The sequence below is a fragment of the Anoplopoma fimbria genome, chromosome 10 (assembly GCF_027596085.1).
Source record: "Anoplopoma fimbria isolate UVic2021 breed Golden Eagle Sablefish chromosome 10, Afim_UVic_2022, whole genome shotgun sequence".
Classification (NCBI taxonomy): domain Eukaryota; kingdom Metazoa; phylum Chordata; class Actinopteri; order Perciformes; family Anoplopomatidae; genus Anoplopoma; species Anoplopoma fimbria.
The window spans coordinates 10,727,495-10,749,170 of NC_072458.1; positions in this window are offsets into that span (position 1 = coordinate 10,727,495).

Below are 21,676 nucleotides of genomic sequence, written 5' to 3' on the forward strand. Positions count from 1 at the left end.
GGTCATCCATCAGGAGGAGAGCAGGCGAGCCGTGAGAAACATGATAATGGAACCTGTCAACGGGGGAGGGAGATGGGGGAGAGAGAGAGAAGGGAGGGAAGGAGAAAGGAGTAAAGGATGTATAGGTAGACGGAGGAGGAAAGTATAGCCCGAGAGAGGAGGGCCAAGAAAGAGGAAAGAGGGAGGAAAGGAAGAAAAAGGGAGAGGTGTAGTAAGCAACGGAAGAGGAAGATAACTATTACAGGAGAAAGGTGGAGGGGAGGTAAGAAGTAGAGATAGAAGACAAGGCAGGAAAAGAAAGAGAAAGAGATATGGAGACAAGAAGAGGAGGAGGAGGTAAGAAGCAGAGGGATGCCTGAGGTGGAGCAGAGCAGAGAAATAAAGAGACAAAGGTGTGGGTGTATGTGTGTGTGTGTGTGTGTGTGTGTGTGTGTGTGTGTGTGTGTGTGTGTGTGTGTGTGTGTGTGTGTGTGTGTGTGTGTGTGTGTGTGTGTGTGTGTGTGATGAGGGAGGTAGCCATGCAGAATTAATCTACAAATTACAATGAATAATTAAGACCTGGGATTCCCATGGGGATAAGGTGGAACAGTGAGGAAAAGGAGGGAGGAGGGAAAGGGTGAGGGAGGGGAAGGTAAGGACGGAAAGAGGGAGGAAGGGAGTGCCCTGATGGAAAAGCTTCCTCAGGCAGCTACCGCCTCAGAGTCGGCAGGAAAGAACAGAAAGAAGTCAGAAAGAAAGAGAAGGTTGGAGGGTGTTTTTGTCTGAAACAGTCGGCTTCTTGGAAGATGTAAGGGAGAGAAAGGGAGCAAAAGTGAGGACTGAAGGGGGCACGCTGACAGAAATAAAAAGGTACAGGGGTGTTTGGGGATGCACCTTTTGTCCACGATGAGAGAGAAAACACAGGGACACGCTGAGAAGTGACACAAAAAAAAGGAGCGGAGTTGGCGGGGGAGTTTTTCTGTCCTCGGCTCAGTTGCCGCAGGCGTCGCTGTGAATCTGTCCTCCAGCTGTGACTGTGTGCTACAGACGTGGCCTCACACAGATAAAAAGAGACACCTAACTCTACATGTGTTGCCAGGTTCAAAGATATAAAGGGGTGGGATGGATAGATTTGCACTTGTCAAGTCTATCTCAATAGACGCACGCATGTTCATATGGTCATTATGCCATGTTGCTATTCTTCCTCTACATAACGTGCAGCAAAGCAACTGCTGGATAAACAAAAAGCACACGGACAAAAGTAATAAATGTAGAAATGTCACCATTTGTTACATCTTTAATTTCAGAGGGGATATTCTGCTGTAAAGGATCACGCCTCCCTGTGCACTGCTCTGCACTATTTCTGTATTTCCCCAGAAAGACATTCACCATTGTTTCCAGTTCATTAGGTATTCTAATGGGATGTTTTGCATTTGATTTGAATTCCACAGTTAAAGACAGCATACTAATGCGCCGCATTTATTTTCCCCAACTTGATCTATCCCTCTGGAGACTTCGGCGTTACGTATTCTTCATTTGCGGTATTTCTCGCAGCTGTAATTAACATAGAAGTGATGTCTTAGTGACAGCTCATTTAAAATAACTCCTATTTAATATGCACCTTACCTCTATAAACGAATACCTGCATATGAATACAATACCTGTGGGCAACAGGACAAGATGTTGGCATCAGAAGCATTCTGGTTTTCTATTTGTAGTATAGAGTAGTATAAAGCAATCACGTTTCAGCAGGCCTTTGGTTGGATGCAGGCAAACAGTCATTGTGGAAAGCATTGGTCAAAATGCAATGTGGGAACATAGCCGTTATCATCTGACTATGATTTAGCTTTGTATTAGCTTCAAATAGTTTGTACACTGGCTACTTGTGAAACAATCTGGTCATCCCTCAAATCCAGCCACGCGTCTCATGTTGCTAATCAGACTGTAAACATTGCCCAGCGCACAGAAGAGGAAGTCTTGGCCCCGATATCCGCTGGCTACACCGGAACCCCAGAAATATTCGCCATTGCCCACAGAGGCTGGTCGACGTCAGACCAATAGACAATTGGTTTGGAGATTGATATGAACCAAACCACATAGTAGAAGCTGTACCAAACAAATATGTGTTAAGGTCACACTTTCAGATGGTCCAGGGCTAAAAACTAAATTTAATTAAATTTTTGTTTATATAGTTTGATCTTCAAAATGGAGGTAGTTGGTGTAAGAAACCCAAAATGAAATGCTTTTAGTTCGCCTTAACCTCTAAACAATATACTAATATGCTGAGATTTTCCAAGGTATAAGCCTTGGTTGGTTGTGTTAAACTTCTATTAACTGATTTTTTGGCAAACATGTTGGCAAGAGTAGCTTTTTTTTTTACTGTAAACATCCGGCATGTAGAGCAACATAAGAATTTATTAGGTGGTGTTTTTGTCCAATTCATTTTTACTCCTATAATCACTCTCCTTAAAGCTCTGTTTTTGTTCTCCTCCAACTCCCGAGAGAAATATCCGACTCTCGCTCTCAAATGCTACGTGCTATGTTCACCAGCTCGTCGCTAACTTTGTCAGCTGGGAAGGTAGCGTACAGCGGCTGGAAGCCACTCTGTTGGGAGCAGTGAGAATTAATAAAACCTGTAAGGTTGTGGGCCGTAAAACGATAAGCTATTTGCATCACCTTTCAAATTACATATAGCATTTTGCAAAATTGTTAATATAAAATATGTTGGGTAGAGCAGCTTTTAAAGTTACTGTATTTAGTCTTTAGAGTTGTAGCAACCATTTGGAGATATTTGTTAACTGTCTACACTTATTTGACATCATGGTTAAGCATAAACATCTAAAGTCAGGGTTGGTATTGTTCATGACATTTAATTTAATATATTGTATATAGGCTTTGCTCTATAGTGTAGTGGCTTAGGAAGCTGTTCACATATGTCCTGCAGGTTGTGTTTATTGTTCTGTCCAAGTGTGTAGACATTACCTCACCTACTTTCACCCTCAGTCACCTTTTCTCTGCTATTCCTCATCTTCACCTCTCCATGCTTGTATCCCCTCACCCTCCGTGTTGGCATTTCCTCATTTGCCCCCTCATTCTTAGTCTACAGTGCTACTTTCTCTTTTTGTCACGGTATTTTAAGTATTTCTTTTTTTTTAATCAATACGAGAGCAATAAGGAGGTCTAAATGTGCTGCATGAGAGGAGGGATGAAAGGACGGGAGGGACGACAAACAATTAGGAGAAGATGAAAGAGTATGAGTGGAAGGGGAAAAAAAGAAAAAAAAAGGATATTGGAAGATGTCCTCTGTGCGAGTGGACTCTCATTGATTTAGCCGAGCACAGACGACTTTCAGCGCGCCGGACATCGATAGGTACAGCTGTAGGACGAGGTGGAAATGCACTGAGACGCACACACACTCAAAGAAAGCATAAACAACCAAGTAACACATTTTATCATGTATATGTAGAGAGAGAAGGAATCACACACACCAACAGGAGTGGGGCTGCGTCTCTTTATGCACTATGTGCCAATCTCACTTACAGGTCTGCGTGCTGGGTCTTTGTCAGCCCTTCCAGGAGACTTGTAAAGATAACAATAGGCCAATTACTGCCTAATTACTACAGATAACTGGTTCAATAAATTCTTCTGGTCCAATTTCACTTTAATTGTCCCAATTAGATTCAATTAGATCTAGCTAGTATAAAGAGGACAGTTGGAATGGATGCTCTGGCACCACTGGGTATATTACGAGAGTCCCAACATCCCACATGTAGTTTCACTCCATGCATGAATGCCCATAAAAATACATGCACAAAGATCGGCCGGCAAATACTGCACTTACACTGACTCTCATCCAATATAATAACACAGACACAAAAATGTATGTGAGCTAATAGCAGGTGAACATGCTGTTTGTGCTTTTCATGTGGAGGTCTTACTGCTGTGTGCGGTGGTTAACAGGATAAAGGTATAGAGTGGTTAGCCAACTCAGCGTGCCAGGAGCTCTGCATGATGAAAATAGATAGTTGTACACCAGTATGTCCAACAGTTTTGCACTTTTCTAAATAAAGACAGAGGTTGTGTTTCTTCTTCTTCTCCCGGTTATATACCAGCTAGTTCAGTGGTTCCGTATTTAAGGGGTCTGAGATCAAGATTTCTATAATCTGTCTTTTTTTAAAGAGGTCCCAATATATATTTATATTCATAATATGTTATTAAAAGTAATATTTTTTTTCATGCATTCTCCTTCAAATCCAGCAACGTGATTAGGCAACAAACTACATTGTGGTTTAGGTTCAAATAAGCATGTTTGTTACGTTCCTCACTTAGTTAAAGTAATACTTCACCCACAAAATGACTCACTGCCTGGTACCTTGAATTCTTTACAAAAACTTAGTTTTTTTCTTGAATGCCTCCACTGTGAACGGAGAAACTGAAAACTGAGTAAAAACTTGATGAATTGAAGTAAAGGGAGGCCAGGTTTAACAACAGCAAAACTCTCACACAACTCGCCCAGTATAATTCCAAGTCTTATTTATCTGGTGGTATGCTCACTGCTTCCCAAACACAAGCATTTTTGCAAAAAAATCATACTATTTCATGAACTTGCTCCACTGCTCACTAAAGCGTGCTGGGGGTCAGTGCAGCGGCCTCCTGGGTGAAAGTCCTTCCAACCTGACCACCTCTCAGTCGCTCTCCATACTACATCACATGACTTCTTTAGAGTTAGCTATGCACATCCTGGCTCAAGTTCCCTGGGTTATGTACAAATTACAGTGCATTTATTTTCAGTGAATAAAAACAGCCTCCAAGTAAGGGAGCACATGGGGAAAAAGGCTGCTGACACATCTCCTGAATTCACCAAAGGTTAGCACTAGTTTAATATATTTCAGAAACTTGTATTACAAAACATAATTGTGTTATTCGAGGTAATCAACGAAATGGTCTCTTTGTTACATTTTTACCCTATTGTCATGTGAAAGTGTCATATTGATGTGTCTATGGCTGTCATGCTAGAAAACTTAACATACTGTATTCATTCATTTTTATTTATTTTATGTGTAAATTCATGTGGTGTTTCCACACAGTGACATATTCACTGGATGTGTGTATTATATAACAAACAAGCCCTACTTTGATTCACTGATTCTCTCTCTCTGTAAGCTTTCCTCCCTCGTCTCCGTCTCGCCTCGTCCTCTCTCATCTCCTGTCTTTCCTTCATGCCCGCTGCCTCGGAGAAAAGTGCTTTTCCGACTTTCTCCTGACACGACAACAGACGGCACCTTGGCTCGGTTTGCCAACGGTGATAAACGGGATGGCTAATTAAAAGGCTCTCTGATAGCTCTCCTCTGCCTTTTTAATTTCCCCTTCCTCAACCACTATTGCCGTTTATACCCCCCCATCTCTTTCTCACTCACCGCTAGCCTTTTTTTTTCCTGATAGTGTCTGTCTTTGCACGGTCCTCTCACACATGGAAAAATTCTATTTTCCCCTGTTTCTCTCTAGATAAAAATAAACACAACAAATAACACAGTTCATACAGGCAAACCAAAGAGAGACGATACTGCCTTGTTAGGAGAGTTGTTCTCGGGCGATGCCTCACGGTGAAGAAAAAAAGACAGCCGAGAGGATTTGTGAATATGTGTGCAAGTGTGCGTCTTGCGGAGCCACAGAGGATGTAGCGAAAGAGCAAACCGTTAATAAAATGCCTCATCTGAGGACCGAGGGTTGTGTTTATTTTGGCTGACATTCACTTTGTGAGCTCATCTAATGCTCCAACATGTCCAGGAGATTAGAACACATTCAAAGTCGGTGTGCGGGGTATGTGGGTGTGTGTGTGTGTGTGTGTGTGTGTGTGTGTGTGTGTGTGTGTGTGTGTGTGTGTGTGTGTGTGTGTGTGTGTGTGTGTGTGTGTGTGTGTTGTGTTGAGTGGCGGGTTTGAGTGCGTAAAAGAGACAAAAGGGAAGATGAAAGGCGAAATGAGAGAAAAAGTGGCCAAAATTGGGCAAATGTGGAATGTGGGAGACGAGAGAGTGGAGAGAGAAACTGTTCTCCACGGGAGTGAAAACAGGAAAGTGAAACGGATAATTACGGAAGTATGAGGGACTCCTTTCCTTCCCCGTTGAACTTCATTTCACCTCTCGTTCCGCTGCCAAATCCACTCGTTCTCTCTCTCTCCCTCTCTCCGTGTCCTTTCATCTCCCCCCTCCCTCTTCAGATCCTCTTTCAGTTTGGCCTTTTTTTTTTACCCCCTCATGTTGCCTTATCCGCTGCCTCCCTCTCCTCACCCCAGATACAAGTGGTCTACCCCTTCCTCTCGAGTCTCCTCTTCATCTTTTATCTCTTTTTGCTCTCTTTCTCTCCTTGAGGCCAATCGATAGCGGTTGAGAGGAGATACCTCACAGTTGACTCTTTGACACCTATCAAAGCTGACACTCTCTAACCCGATTCCGCTCACTCCACACATCTTTCTGCAGCGTTTGTTTTTTGCGATGATAAAACTGCACTAACTTATATTCAGGATATAAACACCAAACCAAACTGTGACCCCTCGTCGCTTCACGTTAACGCTTTATTCTGACCAATTGTAGGCAATGCAAGAAGCTCTGATTGCATCTGTGTAGTGCACTTGAAAATAAGTGGGTTTTTTTAGCATTATATGGACCTTTCAGTATATTTCTGTACTTGTGAATTACAGAGCTTACAGACCCCAATAAAAATAAATAAAAAGCAATATTTAAAAAGAATACCAGAAAATAATCAATAAAAGCCATTCAGTGCTTCCAATTAACTGAACCAAAGGATGCAACCAATAAGAAGTAGTTTGGATTTGTTAGGCCTTCAGACTCAGCTGTACAAGTGGGCAGGTTTGAATTGCTGCCATTAAATTCTCCATTATGCACCTGCCAGAGCAATTCATTAGACAACATAACCTCAAGAGGAAAACATGGCAATTAATTAGGTTGACAACTGTAAAAACTGAAGCCTTAGGAAATTCAGTTTAACTCTTTAAAGTGTTATTTTTCACTCAGGATATTGCTTTGCCAAATGAAAAATATGCTTATTCGTATTCTAGCCAAGAGTTAGATGAAAAGAACAACGCCACTCTTGTGTCGGTGCTGTAAATATGAAGCTAAAGTCTGCAGACGTTTAGCTTAGCTTAGCATTAATCTCTTGGCGGGAAAACAGCTAGCCTGGCTCCTTCCAAAGGTTAAAAAAATCCCTCAAAAGCTTGCTAATTGGCACGAAATATCTTGTTTTTTAATCTGTACACAAACGACAGGGTATCAAGCGTAACTTTCTAGAGTGACTGCACCCGGCCAAGAACAAGTCCAGCACATATTGTAATGTATGACTTGTTGTTTTTACATTTTCGACTTTGCAGAGATGAAACAAATAGGACATAATGTGTTGATTATTGATTAAAGTTGCTGGTAGGTGGACAGGGTAGCTGTTTACCCCTGTTTCCAGTCTTTGTGCTAAGATAAGCTTAGCTAACCATCTGCTGGTTCTATCTCTATACATAACACACCGACATGAAAGTGATATCAATCTTTCTCATCTAACTCCCTGCAAGAAAGGAAATGAGCGTATTTCCCAAAATGTCACACTATTTCTTTAAATTGCGTACATTGGCTGACTTAGTCACATAAAGTGTATCTGTTTGTGCCACTGACTTATTGTAGCTATCATGTGTTATGGTGTGAGATAACATCACAGTGTTACATTTTAACATATTTGGCGTCTCTCTAATCTAACATAAAGATCCTCTCCCCATTGCCCGGTAACTAAATTGCCAAGCAGTCCTCCCATCTTGCAGTTTATGTTTCGAACTGCATGCGTTTTTAAATTCAGAGCAACAGCAGTGAGGTTCGGGGTACATTTAGTACTTCAAAGTACTACAACAACTTCAGGGTGAGTGCTGTTAAGACAGAGTTGTAGAAGTTTGAACAACTTTCTGCACTGCAATCATTTGTAAAGATGGACCTGCCTGTTGTTCCATCACGGTGTAACATAATAAAAGACACTGATATACCTCAATTTCACATCAACCCTTGCTTCAAACTTCATAATTAAATGTATTGGTCTCTATAGATATAAAAAAGACCACTAGTAAAAGTTGCTGTGTCAGAGTCATCACACATTTTGTATCTGCAACCAGATTAAGAGGAATTAAGAGAAGATTGAGGTGGGACAAATAAAAGATACAGATAAAACAACAGAGGTTTATCTGGGGAGGAATGATGGAGAAAAGAAGGCTACAGGAACCAGGAGGAGGTTGTGTAGGTTAGTCAACAGCGTGTGCCCAAAGCTGCAGCAGCACCGCATTCTGCCAACTCAGCTTTTCCCCCTAGCCAAAATGACTCAGCATTTTTAATGAGCCTTTGGCTGTGTGGTTTCCATTGCGGCTGGCAGTGCTTAAATCAAATGAGGGATAAAGACTTTTTCCGCCTCATGAATATTCTCCTTTAAGACAATAACTCAAGCAATTGGAACGCGGTGTTAATTCTAAATAATTGCATCATCACGTAGAGGGGTGAAAAAACACAGAGGCGAATGGGTTTGAATTTTTTTAAAAAACACATTAAAAGATAAAATACACATTTATATGAAAAGTAATGGCTCTCAAATTGGCTGTCTATAAAAAAATGTTTGTATGGTTTAATAATTCCCCCGAAATAAGGACACTTAAGCATTCACACCCAAAATGCCGAAATAGTACAAATATATAACGCAGTATAAGGAGGAACACACATTTCTACCCTTATGAAGACGGTATCTCCTTATTAACCTCACAGATCTTAATATCTATTCTAATCTCCTCCTAAACTTTATTAAACCCTTCATTCAACTTCAAATATCAGAGAGATGAGGATTAAACAAACACCTTCCCTAAAAATGTCACTTTTTAAACTGAAAAATGGCAGAACAAGCGCACACTGAAACACCAAACTTCAACAGCGAGCGGAGGAAAAGCTTATGAATCGCAGTTTATCATCAGAAAAAACAAACAGTGGGAGGATTTAGGATCTCTGGTGGAGTCTCTCACTGCTCAGTTTCAACACTATTTATGATAATGCTTTCACCACTGAGCTCCCTGCTACCCTTCACACTGTGTGTGCACCGCTGCCTGGGATTTGTCTATAAATTAAGTCTCCCAGGAGCCCTTTCACTATGCGGCCACATGTCTGTTGGCTTATATAGCGACTCTATACATATGTAAGCACATGAACAAGAAAGTATGGGTGAGGAAGAACGGGGTTTTGGTGAAGGTGAGAGACGGTCGCTGTGTGGTGTTCTCGCAGGTCTTTAACAGGCACTAACAAAGCAAGATTCAAACCTCTTCAAAACACATCCCTCTCTCTTTCATTCAACCTTCCTCCTCGTTACTTCATTATCTGTGCATTTGCAAGATCAGGCTATTTTATCTCTATAAATTAGCTAAAGCAACCTAGCGTATGGAACAATGGGGGAGCATTCATCATGAGAGATTAGGTCATGAAGATGATAAAATGCTCCGTAGAGGAGATAATATGTCTTTACTTAATATTGTTTAACATGCATACACTGATATGCAGGTGTAGTACTTTCTTTGTGGGGAAATTGTACTGTTTTTTTTACTGATTCATTGGGTATGTATAGGTAGGAGAAAGTGTTAGAGAAGGAAGGTAGGAGGATGAAGAGGGCTGCATTGGTACCCCCAAGAGATGAAAGCCAAATGCCAAAAGGCTGTGGAGTTTTGGAAGACCTGGGCATTAACCAGGTTTGTAACTTTCTAACTTTTGAGTTAAATATAGGAAATTGTAGGATCCGGTGTCTTTGGAGCTCGACACATAAGAGGGGCTAAAAGTCATGATATTTCCACCTCTGCTGAGTGGATTTTGCTCTCTTTTTTATATTCTTGTGCTCTTGTGAGTACCCTAAGTAATGCACAGATGGAATGTTTAATTTACCTTATTTATTGTAAGAATAAGATCATTTATATAATAGATCCTTTATAAAGTTTATAACAGTGTTATCAGTGTGTTTTCTAGCCAGTTACACCAGACAGACGCAGAGACAGAGCTCCTGCAGAGCTCCAGACGGCTGTTAAGACAGGACACGCTGCCGGGCCCGGTGTGTGTGTGTGTGTGTGTGTGTGTGTGTGTGTGTGTGTGTGTGTGTGTGTGTGTGTGTGTGTGTGTGTGTGTGTGTGTGTGTGTGTGTGTGTGTCCAGCTGTGTTGCTCTTAGAGCAAATTAGGTTGTTTTCACCTATAATCCTTACAAAAAAAAACCCAGTCCTCTTAAAGTGGACCAAAAAGTGAGCCAACAGAAATGGGACTTTTCTTTTTTTTACATTCAAACTGTCAAGTTCATTTGAAAGACAACTCAGTTCTCGCTCTCCGCTGTTAAGCCAGCGCTTGCTTTGTGTACGGCAAACCAAGAGAGCTAAAATACAACGACAAAGGGAACAGCGAACCTGGTGGCTTTGTGATCACAATCACAGGTTAATCCAACTGCAACAAGGACTTCTGAGGGGTCCTAGTTGTAAATTTCCCCGCTGCGGGACTAATAAAGGATTATCTTATCTTATCTTAGTTCTATTAAAGCGTTCACATAGGTGCAAAAAAAAAAAAGATGACTAATCGCTCTGATCTGACCTCATCAGTTGCTCCTGACTGAACTTCACCCATGGCGATCTCCCTACCGCCTGTCACTAGTATGCAACGGACAATAGCTAGCAACCTAGCGTGCTAACGCCTGCTAGCTCAATGAATAAAGCTTGAAAGCTAAAATAATAATGTTATAAGTGATGCCGAACCATGACTCTAGACCACAGTCCCCGCTGGAAAGTGCTTGTTTACTTTTAGGTTTCATAACAAAAATGTTATCAGAGAAGAAATAGTAACAAAAACTAAACAAATGAGGTGTTAGCTTTATTAAACCAAATTTTTCCTTTTACCCTGACATTAAACTACTTCGTGCCCTTTTCAAACTGATGATCTGCAAAATGAGTCTGGAGGGTTATTGGTTCTCATAATGATAAAAGGGCAGGAACACCTACACACACGTACATGGCAGCACACACACAGAAACACACACACACACACACACACACACACACACACACACACACACACACACACACACACACACACACACACACACACACCACGCCCTAGAAAAGTTTATCATCTCCTTTTGTTCTAAAATGATGCTGCAGCTTTCACAACCATCTGGCCACTGACAGCATTTAACACACACACACACACACACACACACACACACACACACACACACACACACACACACACACACACACACACACACACACACACACACACACACACAAACAGGCTACAATCCACTGTCTTTGTGAAAAACACACACATTCACACACTCTCTCCTTCACACATACACTCAAACACAAATATGCATATAAATGCACCCTCCATCTTTTCAATGTGTCACATACAAACAACCACAGCAAGTGCACTTACTGTCTCCCTCCGCCCTGAACGCAGCAATGAACACATGCACACACACACATCCCACTAGCATTAATGGGTTGTTTGGTCTCTTGTGCATGTGTGTGTCTGGTAGGACGCAACACTAGCCATACGGGAACCGGTGGAAAACTCCATACTAGAATATAAACAGCCTGCAGAGATAGAGCGATGACTCTCACATTGCATAAACACACACACACACACACACACACACACACACACACACACACACACACACACACACACACACACACACACACACACACACACACACACACACACGTCCTCTCCAAATACACACACACGGACACACACATCATCTGCCTCTCCCTGTTGTGGCACAGCACACAAGGGAGGATGTGGGGAGAAGAGGTAGACAAGGGAGGAAGGTGAGATGCAGCGGGAGGTAAACTCTGTTTGCTGTCTCTATATCCATCAGGAAATGTCAGGATCCTGTTATAGGAGGACTGTCAGTGCATGTTTGTGGCAGGAATAACTGGAGTATATACAATATGTATGAATGTCTAAGAAAGGTGAAACAGGGGGGAGGATATATAGGAAGCGCAGGAAGGTATAGAATGGAAAAAGAATATGTGTATGGAAGGGTCAAGTTTGCATTAGAATAAACAGGGATTGGAGGAAAAAAACAGACGCTGCAAAAGAAAAAGGTGGATGTCTTTGAAGTAACTACATCATAATAACTCAGGCACTGAAAACAAGGAAATTTTGGAGAGTTGTTAATTAGTGTTAGCTTTAAAAGTCTTGAAAAACACTTTGATTGGTAGTTGTCAAAGCATCGTGTGTTCAAAAAGATTTCTGTATTCACAAACACCTTTTTATGTGACAAAGGAAAAAGATAAGAAGAAAAACATTTTCTGATAAGGACAAGCAGAACAAGAGTGAAGAATTAGATCTTAACTTTTGTTCCAATTGTTCTCTCGGAAATTAAAGTCAGGAGCTGGGAATGATGTCACACCCGAGTTGAGTGTGTTCCAGTCAAACAAGTCGGAAAACTTAATGTGGTTTTCTCCAGCCAGGTTAGTTTTTTAGCAATACTGGTTGGTATTTGCACTTACAAACACTATGGAGACATGTCCACCGATAGGAGTTCAGTACAGTACTGTATGTATGACTGATTTAATGAGACACAAGTAAGACAAAAGTGCTAATTAATAGCATATTACTACAGCTTTTTTTACTGTTGATGAACGGAGCAACCATCTTGGATTTTGAGATCTGGGTTTGTCCGACCAGCCAGGTCAGAAATCTAACTTTAGGCGATGTTCCAGTTGAAATTCAGACTTCCCTTTTCAAATGGAATGCAGAATTTCCACCACGCATATTTGATTTATAACACAATGTGCTTTCTGATTAACTACAGTGTTGGATTAATTAACACCTCTGGGAAAAAACAAAGACCTCATTTCACAAAGGTTTCAAATCAGAAACCATTAATTCGAATCAAGGCGAACAAAAAACAACTTACTGTATGGACCTCACAGTAACTGCAACCAACACAACACTTTTGAAAACACACAGTAAAATTACAACATCAAGCCTTGAGCAGATGTTTTCAGTTATTCTGCCTGATAAGACCTTTGTACACATACTAATTAGGGGTGTACTGTTTGATAAACCCATCTATGGAAAGTAACTACATCAACAGAGAAAAAAAGCTTTACATCATAAGTATTGTTTAAACATATTTATAGCTGTATTAATTAATATTGTTTGTCGGCGTAATTTGGGGGGCAGTAGAATAAACAAAGATACCACAAGGTGTTAGAAGGTATGTGCGTAACAAATAAACATTGATAAAACATGTAATCAATATATTATTATACACATTACATATACACATAAGCTGTAGCACCCTTCTCTGATCTGAACTAATGAGAAGTTCCTGACTGACTTTCACCCTGTGGGGTTCTCCTGGTTCCTGCCTGCCACAATCATCCAGTCTGGTTCTCTCCTGATCAACTGGATTGGCCAACAGCACACTGAAACTGGCCTACCAGCTAACTAGCACATATGCTGGAGACTAAAAAAAGTGACCTAGCGTGCTAAACAAAGTGGACAAACGCCAGCTAGCTCGATGAATCAAACTTGCAAGCTATGATACTAGTGTTATAAAGGACCCCAAACAATGACTCACCACACCACTCACTGAGTTTGTGAGGCACATTTCTACCTATGATACCAGAGAAGACAATGAGGAATTATTGATTTTAGGGGCACCTAAATTATGATTTGGTTATAGAAAAATGTGATTGGAAATGTCTCGTTTAATTAAACTAATATTTTCTCGGACAATTTAGATGAATTTTTGCTCAAATGGACTGTTTTCAGATTATTTTTCGACTGGTCTAAGTTTAAACTTCTGTTTAAACTTAGACCAGTCGAGGTCTGTTTCTGTACTGCGGGGAACATACTCATTAGGAACATTCCTAGTTGTTAAAGCTAACACATTACTATTCACATTATTTACACTAGCAATTAGCTCTTATTTAACTTTTGCATTTGTCATTTGATCAATGGTTATTATAAAAAATATTGAATAGTGCAGCTTTAAAACTAAGATTTTTTATTTTTTTTACCACTTATGGGTAGCATAAAGATAATATTATCATCCAATATGTTGATATGGTGAACGTGTTGAGAAACCTAATGAATGCAAGTCCATTTTAGTCTAATACTCTCTACATTTAGCACTGTTTTGCTCTCCACCAACTCCTGAGGGAAATATCTGGTACTTAAGCTTGTAAATCCACTTTGTTCACCAAGTAGTCTGTGGGCAAAGAAAACACGAAACAATGATCCGAAAATAGACTAAAAGGCTTCATCAAGCTGTGCAGACATGCAGGTGGTAACTCTCTGTGGGTTTGTTTCTACAGACGACTTCTGTTGCATCACACAAGTTATCTGATCCATTGTTAATATAGAAAAATATTCAGCAGGGACTGTTGCAATTTATACACAATCGTCTGATTGCAATAGTTTGAGCTGACAGCAATCCTTTTTTCATAATCAATGGATTCCACAATCACAGGAATTTAAAGCCAATGTTGCAAATGTGGCAACAAATGCAAAGTGATTAGTTGGGAACTATCTGCTGGGTAAATTAAGTTTCAACCTGAGCACAAGGTTCCAATGTCAGGGAAACAAACATGGAAAAAGAGAGCTTGGCTTCTTTATCTTACTACTGTTGGACTTCTGGTTTTAGCTCATATGAGAATGTATTGCTTACATAATAATTTGATGATGAATGCGAGGTGCCAATAACAGGTCCCTTGATTTATTGGGAAGAGTCTCCCCTATAGGTGCAGCAGTGTTGGACAGCACTGGGGAGGCTCCATCTAGCTATGGTTATTGGACAATTCACCTAAAAAATGTTTGGATGGAAATGTAGTGTTGTAAGAATAGAACCATACTACAAGAAAGAAAGAAAGAAAGAAAGAAAGAAAGAAAGAAAGAAAGAAAGAAAGAAAGAAAGAAAGAAAGAAAGAAAGAAAGAAACAACTTTGGTGGGTCACCCATGGATATAAGAAGTGGACATGGCCACCATGATGTCACCCATTGGTTTGTCCACTGCTGTTTGAAGCCTTGGGTTTAGTATTTTCGCCATCGCCATCTTGGCTTTGTGCAACCAGAAAAGACACAACAACGCAAAGCTACAACCAATAGCTGCATGAGACATTTATAGGTTACAATTAACTTTCAGAAATTGAGAACACACTGTGAAAGGGTTCCCAGAACTGACAACGCTGTTAGGGACCTGTCAATCAAAAGGTAGCCACGCCCCAAAGCATGCCCTTCTTTATGATCCATTTTACTCTAAATGGACCATCATTTTCAAATGAACATCAGTCTGTATTGAAGAAGACTTGAAACAAGCGATTGAGACCATAACCTCATGTTTACTGAGGTAATAAATCAAGTGAGAAGTAGAGTCATTTTTCATAGACTTCTATACAATCAGACTTATTTTTACAACCTGAGGAGTCACTTCCTGATGGCTATTAGAAAATTGAAAGTTTAAGGCACTTCTACATTGGCTTCACTTTACAGACCCGGTGGTTGCTGCCTGGATGCACTCATGTGTTGGCAAGAATAAATAAGAAGTAATGTCTTTGTGTTTGAGTACAGCTTAGATGTAACTTTATTTAACATGTTTGATACTAAACACTTCTTACTTTATGTGTAAATATACTTTTTCTGATGTTACCATGCAGAGCGATATAGATAGAATAGTTGATAGAAGGTGTTGGTGAACTCACAAAAGTTAGAAAACCACAGATTTGTTCTGGTGTGGGTGTTCAAGTGATCGCTATGGAAACAATGTGAAAGCAACATATTTCCTCTGAAGACGGGAAGAAACAGAGACAAGCTATCGGTCTCAATCTTTGTTTTGAATCTTTTGTCTGTCTGACTTTTCAGATTTTTCTTCCTCTGTTTGGCCTTTCTATTTTTATTCCCCTCCCCCCAGTCTTCCCAGCCTTTTTGACATTTCGTCTGTGTGCCTGACTGTCTGTCTTTACTCCGTCTTTCTCAGCCTCTCTCTCTCTCTCTCTCTCTCTCACTAATCCACCTGCTTTCTCTCACTTGCTCCCTCCCTCTATCTATTGTAGTGGGAGCTAATGTGACCTTTATATGCTGTCAGTTCGCTGCATGGCCGTCAATCATCATCTGCTCCCATTAGAACCGCTCTATCAGGAGCTGTCAGCACCACAGGGCTGCCGACCCGCTCCTCCATCTACGTACGCCGCCCACCGCCCACCGCCCACCGCCCACTGCCATGAGAGGTAGAAAGATAGGAATAAAACAAAAAGTGACACTGAGAAAGCGAGACAAAGAGTCGAAGAAAGTGAAGGAAAAAAAAGGACTAACAAAGACGGGGTGTCCCGTGTCCGCTGCTCCATCCATCCCTCTCCTCCATCATCCCTCATTAATCGTGTTTACTCCTGGAGATACCTTCGCTTTGGTCCTTGAGGAGCCGACATAGTTAGCATCCCAACCAGCCAGACAGACAGAAAGAGAGTAAGGCACTATGTTTCCTTATTCTCTCCATCACACACCTTCACTGTCTCTCATTTGAACTTTTTAGTCCTGCTGGAGGAGGTGTACTATCTCTTCTTCTTCTCTTTCTCTCCATGTCTGTGTTTACCTGCTGTGGGAGCTCACTATCTCTTCCTCTCACATTTTTTTCCTCCTTGACATTCCCTCCTCCCTCCTCCTGTGGCCCCTGTTCCCTTCACTCTCACCTCCGTTTGTTTAGCGTGATGCATCCTTCATTCCTCCATCCCTCATTCCCTCCTGCTCCTCTTTGTCTCGCACCTCTGCTTCTGTCCCGCTCTCTTATCTTACTTTCACCCGCTTACTCTTCTTTTTGTCTGACTACTTTTCAGTCTCTCTTTTCTTTTTGGCACCCTGCTTGATTTTCTTCAGCCTTTCTTCCCTCCGTTTTTTTTACCTCACCTCCGCAGAGTGTGAACCTGCGGAGGTCTTTTTTATTGTTAAGAAATGACATAATCAGCACACACACACTCACAAACAGCAGCAATGACATGCAAATGTGAGTCAAAATATTTACAGTTTACTTCGCACATATCATCACACAATTAAATTCAAGGAGGAGGAACAGATGCTGTGTGAGTGTGTGTCTGTCTGCCAGTTAACTGTGTTCCTGCACACAGTGTGTTAATGAAAAAGCAGACACACCTGCTTCTCTTCTTGGAGTTCAGAAAGACAGATAAACAAAAGCTCAATGAGAAAGCAAATTTAATAGATTCATTAGTGTGAATAAAGTCGCCAACTATGCCGCCTTTTCATTTTGACTTGTACTTTCAGATTCGGTCAAAGTAAGACTTAAAAACGTTGAACTAATGTTAATACATCCAAGGATTTAATTCTCACTTTCCACAACTATCAATGGAGATATGAGAAAAAAATGTAGGAGGAACTGAAATAGTATTATCCTTTTGTACAGATGCACTTTTCCTTATGAAACTGGATAGTTTCAATTTGATCAATGTGTTTCAAATTTACACTCATAGATTATATCTTTGCGATGGGCAACCCTAACATACTCTTGCCCTTCAAATCTGTACTAAACACCTTATCTCAATTGTCTCACCAAATGAGGATTCCCCCTTGATGTGTTTTCAAGAGCAACTTCATGAAAACTAAGTCAAAAGCCATATTGTGAAAAAAAGTTGCTAGCTTGTGGGGGCCAGCATTGTTTTAATTTAGAAGGGAAATTTCAAGACGTGCTATGCAACTCTCAATGTTATTGTTTGTTGAACACAACATTCAAAGTTGGCTCCTCCTCCCCTCTGCACAACGCCACCACCGTAGTTGCCAGAACACAGCCCATTGTACCACCTGCAGCATCACATACAGCAACATAAGTGAAAGCATACCCAAGATTATTCTTTTTTTTGAGTCACATTTTTCGTAGCTTCCTCGTGCTTGCTAGGAATGCCAATTAAGAATTTTCCATCTGACTGATAGCGGACCCTCTTTAACCGATCATTTCCACTAACCGACAGGATTAGTGCCTTTCATGCATGGGTGCTGTGTCCCAGCTGCAACAAGAACTGATTGCCAGCTGCAGTTTATGCTCAAAAGAGGCAGCCACAATGTTGCGTGCATTGTAATGGGCACAGGCAGCCATTTTCCCAATAAGTCTCCACTGCATCAATTAGTTTAGCTGCAAGGCTGTCAGCTGTGTGTCTGCCCGGCATACTGTGTTGGGGTTTTCAGCAGTGTATTGCAAGCCCGGCGTAACGAGAAAGAGTGTGTGTGTGACGAATAGTATTCAGCAGTAACATTACAGCTGTGAACGTTTATTTTTCAGTGAATAAATGGCACAACTAAAAACAAGAACCAGGCAGAGCCCAAGCCACCGCTGATTAAAGTGCAGGGGTTAGCCCTGAAGTTAGCGACAACTTGAACTCAGGCTCACCTAATGTGGGCTGACTTTTAAGGTGATCCAGCTATTCTCCTTTAGGTGAAAAGCCACTCCTCTCAGCTTTGAATTTTTTTTTTGCTTTTAAGCTTTAATAATTAAATGGTCAAATCTTTTATCGATTTATCAACATTCCTTGTTCTTGCACAAGCTTGGCGTCACCATGCCCAGTGCCAAAAGGCTGACGCCCATAAACATCCTGATCACAACAAAATAAGCAAATTTGCAGTAGCTGCTATAGTTTACACCTATGCATTGGTGCGTACATGCATTTACACACACAACGCTTGACCTCCATGGCAAAGTTCTGCCTCTTGGGGGGAAAACTGTTGCCATCAAAGGTTGGGGAAAGTTTTGTGGGCCGCCAAACAGCCGCCAAACCAACGGACCGAACTATAGAGCTGCTGGTCACAGACAGCCCCACACATCTCTAGTGGGTCATAAGTAATGATTCAGAGGGATTACTTTTGTATGAGTCGATACATTCATTTTTTATGAAAATCCTGCAGAGTTTAATGTTAACTTTTAAAATTTCAATGTCATGGATGCTGTATTTAATAGATAATTTTGGCAAAATCTCTCCATGATTGTAACATTTGGCATTGTATTTGTAGTATTGCATACATGTCTGTTTGCTTGTAATTATGATTTGCAATGTTCTGTGTCAGGATCTTTTGACGATATGCCTTTTCAGTGATTCAGAATGCCATGGGATATGGTCAAAAGCTCAAAAAGTGAACTTTGAGTTAAAATATTTATGACGGATGTGTGTTTCCAAGGTCAGGAATAAATATCAAAGCTTGTATTGCCCATATTAATGTATTCCGGATAAAGACAGTGCCTGAAAGAAAGCTGCAATCTACATCAACTAATACACAAGCTATGCAGCTGTTCCAGAACTTTTGATTAGATCAAATGATCTTCCTCAGCAGTAAGTTTGTTTGTTTTTTAGCACTTTTTAGGACTTCTTGTTCATGTTGGCTCAAAAGTTGAGATTGACAGGAGATTTCAGACAAATCTTCCTCAGAATCTTAAACAGATAATAACCAAATAATTAATCCTCAAATAAATATGTTTCTCTGCTAGCTGAGAAACATATTTGATTTGTTTTGGCATTTTGAATGTGTTTTAAGTGTTTGAGATCAGTCCAAATCAGCTCACTGAAGGTCATGTTACTAACATTTACATGCGAGTTGAGGCCCAGCACCACAACCTGACACAATAGATGTGTTATCACCCCTGAAAATACATTAGCATGTTTAAATGGAGTTTATTTGTGATTGCAGACAGTAAGAACCTGGTGGAAGGTTGGCAGATTTTTTGTTCCTGGCTAAAAAAACACATTGTTTTTCTTGGTCTTGCACGCAGACAAATGTATACTCTGATGCCTGTGGTACCTAGCAGAGAAATTAAAGTTTAAAGAGTGTGGGTGATGTCCGCCAGCATGGCAGGGAGCAGCTGTGTAATGTTTTTCTTTGGCACGCAAAGGTCGGTTAGTGTTGCAAAATGGGCCGGCGATCGCGGAGAGTTAAACAGCACGACAGGCTGACAGGCATGAGAGTGTTTGTGTGTGGGGGGGTGAGAGGAAATCACTCTGAGAGTTTTTTTATGGTATGGTGCCCCGTCTGTCATCCCACTAAAATGAATAAGATTTGCAAAGCAGAAAAGTGACCTCCAGACAGGTGAGGCAGGTCAACAGGCAGACAGGAAATGAAGGCGTGAGTGACAGGCCGCCGATCGAAATAAAAGAGGAGGAACTGTGACCCTGTCAAGTGGATGTCTGCATCAAAAATCCCCACCGCCTCTCAACTCCACTCTCCTCTTTCCTCTCAAGTTCAACTCCACTTTCATCTGAGAGAAGGTTCTTTGTATGAACCGAATGGAGAGCACTTCAAAGATGAGATGAGTCAGCCATTAACCCTGCTGCATCTCTCTTCTCCCCGTCTTTCTCACTCTGAGATTGTCAACAGGATCAACTGACTCCTTGCGTCCTTGAAGTTGGGCTACAGACCCACAAACACACACTCACACGCACGGATCTCAAAGTGGTTGGTAGGTGCGTTGTTGTGAGCTGAATGCAGGAGGAGGGCAGGTGATTAAAACTCTCAATATTTAAATTTCAGCTTCCGTTGTGATTTACAAAATGAGAGGCCCTGTGGATTTTGGCAGCAGTGAGGTATTGCATGGGGGGCTAACCCACCGCTTCCACCCCTAATAGACAAACACCAACTGTCAATGAGCCGGGTTAGGGTGCACACCCAGCCAAGGGTTAGCCGGATGTGTGTGTGTGTGTGTGTGTGTGCAGAGCACTGACACCGGGCGGCCGAACAGATGGCGTTTCATGAGTTTGCGTGTGTGTGCGTCGTGTCCTCAGGTGGCTGAGGGAAGTGATGTGAGGTGAGCTGATGATGATGTGTTGTTCTCATTATGCAGCCTGATGCTCATCTCTCTTTACCGTTTCTCTCTGTCCTCTTCTTTTTTTTCCTTTTTTTAGCAAAACAAATTAGAACTTAAAGAAAAGGTTGAGTCATTCTCTGCCTCTCTGCCTGTCTGTTGTAGGTCACTGGATTTCTTTTAGAGATGTTGTGATGATACCTATTTTTTTCCTCCATGATCCCAATTCCGATACCTGAACTTGCGTATTGGACGATTATTTAATATGTTCAAAGATCCAGAAGAATGTTTCAGGCTTTACAGACTCTATCGGATGGCATATCTACCTCCTTAATATTTGTAATTGCACAAAAACACGGTGATGGGTTGTGACATACACAGTTCATACCAGTGTTAAAACAAACTAGAATCACCACCTTGTGGTTGTATGCCTCCGCTAACCCAGTGAAGGCTTGGTCGTAGACTGTATTTGAGATGTCGACACAGTCACCAGGACGTCACCAACTGGTTTGTGAACTGCCGCTTAGAAGCCCAGCATTTTGGCTGAAAACGTTCAAGTTCAAAGGTTCAAGTTCTAAACACAGACAACTCTCATACAGGACAACGCTGTGGAAGCGACGTGGCAATCACAAGGTAGCCAAAAAATGTTAAAGCACACCCTGCTCTTTGGTCTATTTTACCCTAAATGTGACCATAACTTAGTCGATGAAAATCATGCTGTATTGAAGGGGACTTGAAACTAGTGATTTAGACCATAAACTCATGTTTACAATGTTTACTGAGGGAATAAATCAAGTGAGAAGTAGAGTCATTTTCTCTACTTCTTTGGTAGTCGCCCCCTGATGG